Source organism: Lupinus angustifolius, chromosome LG11, assembly GCF_001865875.1.
Source record: "Lupinus angustifolius cultivar Tanjil chromosome LG11, LupAngTanjil_v1.0, whole genome shotgun sequence".
Taxonomy (NCBI): Eukaryota; Viridiplantae; Streptophyta; class Magnoliopsida; order Fabales; family Fabaceae; genus Lupinus; species Lupinus angustifolius.
The window spans coordinates 20,859,917-20,864,998 of NC_032019.1; positions in this window are offsets into that span (position 1 = coordinate 20,859,917).

The following is a 5,082-nucleotide window of genomic DNA, read 5'->3' on the forward strand; positions in this document are numbered from 1 at the left end:
TACTCATTCATAACTCAAAGCATTGTAATTCAAGGATTAGGAAAATCCTAGCCGCGGCTAGGTAAGGTTTTCTTCACAAAGACTTGGAGGTCTTGGGATAAAGAGCGATACCTTGGCTGAGGCCAAATTGTAGTAAGAAAGGTTTTCTTCGGAGGCGATTTTAGGAAAGGTCAAACCAAGGGTGACGAAGTTCTTTGGGTTCCAAGAAAGAAACATCTAGAGTCTTGTAATTGAATTGGTGTATGTAACAATACAATGATTTCAATATAGTGAAGAGAAATCTTCCAAGATCAGAAAGGGAGGCCTGGATGTAGTGTGCAAGTGGAACCGTAAACGAACCATGATAAAAATCCTATTGTACAAGCTGTTCTCTCTCAATCTCTTTTATAAATCAAGCTGTTTTAATTCGTGTATTAAGCTGATATTTTGCATACTGCTATTGTGCCATATCTTTTTTAATTGTACATAAAAATATATGTTGTCTATCTGCTTGTTTTTTTGTAACTTGTTGTTCAAGAAGCCAATATGCCAATTCTGTCTCTGATACTTTTTAATCGATTAAGCCCACTGGTTAATCGATTACCTGGACTGTTCTCCAGAACCAGGTTTTGGGTGTGAAAAGCGATAATTGATAACCACTACACCTATTCAACCCTCTCTTCTAGGTATGTCTAGACCACTGATACCTAACAAGTGGTATCAAAGCTAGTACGACGTGCTAGTTCAACCGCATACGCGTGATCCGAAATGGACTACATATGGGCTATACTAACCCATTTGGCGGTGATGGCACATCCATTAACCGCCCTCCCATATTCAGTGGCGATGGTTATGCCTATTGGAAGGTTCGTATGAGAATCTATATCGAGGCAGTTGACACGAACATTCGGGATTCCGTTGTCAATGGTCCATACATTCCATTTCATATGGTGGATGGCGAGCCTAAAGAAAAGCCTAAAGGCCTATGGACGGATATTGAGAAAAGAAAGGTCCAACATGACCTTAAGACCAATAACATCATTACTTCGGCCTTATTTTATGATGAATTCTTTAGAGTCTCGCAGTGCCTTAATGCAAAAGAAATATGGGATACTTTGCAAGTTACCCATGAAGACACGAGTAAAGTTAAGCATGCTAGACCAAATGCGCTTACAGATGAGTACGAGTTATTTCGCATGTTTCCTAATGAATCTACATGTAATATGCAAAAACGTTTTACTCATGTTGTAAATCATTTGGTTGCCCTTGATAAATTTTTTACTAATGGTGATTTGTCTAACAAAGTTTTGCTTGTCTTGATAGGAAATGGCAACCAAAGGTAACCGCAATAATGGAGTCAAAGAATTTAGACAACATGCCCTTAGCTACTCTGTTTGGGAAACTCCAAGAACATGAAATGGAGTTAGGACGCTTGACACTAAATGAAGAGTCAGACAAGAATGAAATCGCACTCAAGGCTACAAGATTTCAAGAAGATTAAGAAAGGGAGGATTCCAGTTCAGATTCTGATTCAGATGAAGACTTGACTCTCCTATTTGAAAAATTCAAGAAGTATCTCAAGAAGAAAGAAGGGATCAAGAATCTCAAGAAAGAAGCCAAGAACTCGACCAAGAAAAGCAAGATTCCCAAAGAAGGCTTCAATTGCTATGAGTGTGGAAAATCGGTCCACATGAAGCATAAGGGCCCGAGCTACCTCAAGAAAGTCAATAACAAGAAGATCATCTCTCGAATGTCCAAGTCAAAAGGAGCATACATTGTTTGGGACGATTCCGAGAAAGATTCAACTTCAAAAGGTATGCCTTATAGCACAAGTGCATGAGGAGTGCACATCTAATGATGAAGATGATTCTATTGAGGTACATTCCTATACTTCATCATGCTCTAATGACTCTCCTCTATACATTGAATTATATGCAGCTTATGTCGAAATGCATGAGGAATCAAAGAAAATTGTTAAAGTAAATATATATAGAAAAAGAGTTATCTCCTTGCATGAAAAGAAAATAATTGAAATGCAAAAGGAATTAAATGAGCTTAAACTTGAAACTGAAACTCTTGATCTTATCTATGCACGTGCCTCATATGATTTCTCCTACTTCTAAATTATGTCAACCCACTATATGTGATACTTGTGAGAAGTTAAATGCTGAAAATTCTGTTTTGAAACAAAAACTTTCAAAGCTCACATATAGTCAAGAAAACCTTAACACATTGCTTGCTAATACAAGAAACATTGGCAACCAATCTGGAATTGGATATAAACCTGAACCTAAGAAAAGATCATGTAGAAATCTAGTAGTTCATATGCATAAGAAGTCAAATAATAACATGCCTACTTGTTTCTATTACGGTAAACATGGTCACACATGTACTACATGCTTTATTAGAAAATTTGGTCTGGCAAGTGGCAAATATGTTTGGGTAAAGAAGGGGCAAGATCCCTTAGTTACTAACAAGAAGGGACCCAAAATAACTTGGGTACCCGAAAGAGATAGGTGAATTGTTTTTGTAGGTGTGCCAAAGGACATTTGAGAATCAAAGGATAAATTAACAAAAGATGTTCTAGGCACAAGGTTGGTGAGTAGATCAAGGTTATTAAGGAGAAAAGTTGTTGAGAAAGGTTGTTAAATGAGCTTCCGTATTATGCTACCTACCAAGAGTACTTCTCCAAGTAATAAATGGGGAGAAGATAAAGGGGAGAACAATAAAAGGGGGAGCAACATACTTTGAATGTCAAATACACAACTTGAACCTGATCTCTCAACATTGATCATTTCATCAAGCTTTTCATCAAACAAGGATTTGGTAGATTTGGTGTGGATTGTAATAGCTTACTTATCTTCTACTAAGCTTGTGTTGGTATTATGCTTAATTGTACCTTGTTGTTTACAATTGGAAGTAATGCGTTACTATTTTCAAATTGTCCATTTAATGCTTAATGGATAATTATGTCGTAAATAGTATGAATTTATGTTTAATGGATCTTGATCATGCTTGGTGTATGTACCCATGTTGATTGATTAAGCTTGTTGTTTACTATTCAATTATATCATTGCTTAATCATTCCAGTCTAATTTGACTTCATATAGCCTTTCATGCCATTAAATCAGTCATGTCACTGTTTGCTGTCAATTTAATCGATTATGTATTGTTTTTAATCGATTAAATCCTATAAAATTGAGAATTTGTGCAATTTTCTTACAGCTGGTTGATTAATTAAACGCCCAAAATTAATTGATTAATTTTAGTCTGTCTTAACCATATAACTCTTATGACTTTTGACTAGAATTGAATATTCGTATCTTTTTTATAATGTCAAAAGGGGAAGATATGTTGCTTGTTGTGTTTGATGTATTTGCAGGTTGTAAAATAGCTTTCGTAGTAATCATTGCTTACCTAAGGGGAAGAGCAAGCGTTTCAAATTTGAATTCACAACCGCTATGTAAATGTAAAATATCATCAAGCTATTTCATCAAATTTGATGTGGTGTTTGTCATCATCAAAAAAGGGATATTGAAAGTGAAAAGTGTGAAGGATTGCACTAGCAATGTTTTTTCGATGTTTTTATGAAGACAAGGAGTTAGTAAAAGCTTGAAGATGACTCAACAATTAACATTCCTAGAACTCAAGGGTCATATCTAGACTATGTTATATCAATAGTTATATTTCTAAGTAGTTTGGGATGTGTGCCTTAGTTAGTGAGTCTAGGTTAGGTAAACCTAGATGCAAGTCTCACAAGCCATAAATGTTGACATATCTTATTCATGAGGCCTATCATCTAGTTTATTATGTGTTCATACATTAATCAGACATGTTATATGTGCATATTAAAAATTGCTAAAACATGTACAGGTATCATGCATAACATATAAGTAGTTTACCATTTAATCATGTATTAAAATATGCTGGTTAATCGATTAACTCCGAGTCTTAATCGATTAACGTGTTAGTTGGTGTTTCTGTTTTAACTGTTTTGACTGCATAACTGGAAAAAAAACGGTTTGCGGAGCCAAATCCGTTTGTATAAATTGTGTTAAATTTCAGAAACATGAAGTATTGCATATCATTGTTAGAAACTATTAGAGAGCATATTTCTTTCCGTGATTTACTGCATCATATAGGCAGAAGAGAGATGCATGTGTGAGAAAAAGATATTAACATGCTTAGTTGATATTGTTCATGATGTATTGCATGTAGTTTTAATGTGCTAAATCTCATTCACACTTTCTTACATGTTCGTGCATTATGTTTAGAGATTTTCAAGAAAGATTCTGCATTATCTGTATTTTGTATTAACTCGCATACATTCATGATGACTTGTGTTACTTGAGCGTGGGTTAATCATTGAGTTTTCATTTTTTTAAATTGAGCATATTAGTGCTTAGTAAAACTCTGTTTTTGTATATTGTTTTGTACATTAGGTTTTAGTCTTTGATCTTTATTGTAAAATCCGAGTATTAAGTACTCATTCATAACTTAAAGCGTTGTAATTCAAGGATTAGGAAAATCCTAGCTGTGGTTAGGTAAGGTTTTCTTCACAAAGACTTGGAGGTCTTGGGGATAAAGAGTGATACCTTGGCTGGGGCCAAATCGCAGTAAGAAAGGTTTTCTTGGGAGGCAATTTTAGGAAAGGTCAAACCAAGGGTGACGAAGTTCTTTGGGTTCCAAGAAAGAAGCGTCTAGAGTCTTGTAATTGAATTGGTGTATGTAACAATACAATGCTTTCAATATAGTGAAGAGAAATCTCCCAAGATCAGAAAGGGAGGTGTTGAAAGCGTTATTCGGTGGTTATTTTATTTTAGTTGAGAGTCTTCTTCTCTCAACAAATTGTCCTGTCAGTAGTGTCAATTTGTTGAAAGATTAATACTCTCATTTTCGTTATGTCCTTTTTGTAAGTAAGAGAACTCGATTTTATTCTTTGTTCGCCATCTCGCCTTTGTTGAAATAAATTCCTACGCCATTATAATGGTTTCAAGAATATTCCAGTTATAACTTACTTTCTTAGTAATCATGTGAATAAGTCATTCCTTCTTTGCCCCATCTCGACTTTGTTAGAATAAAATCTAACATCGGTATAATGGT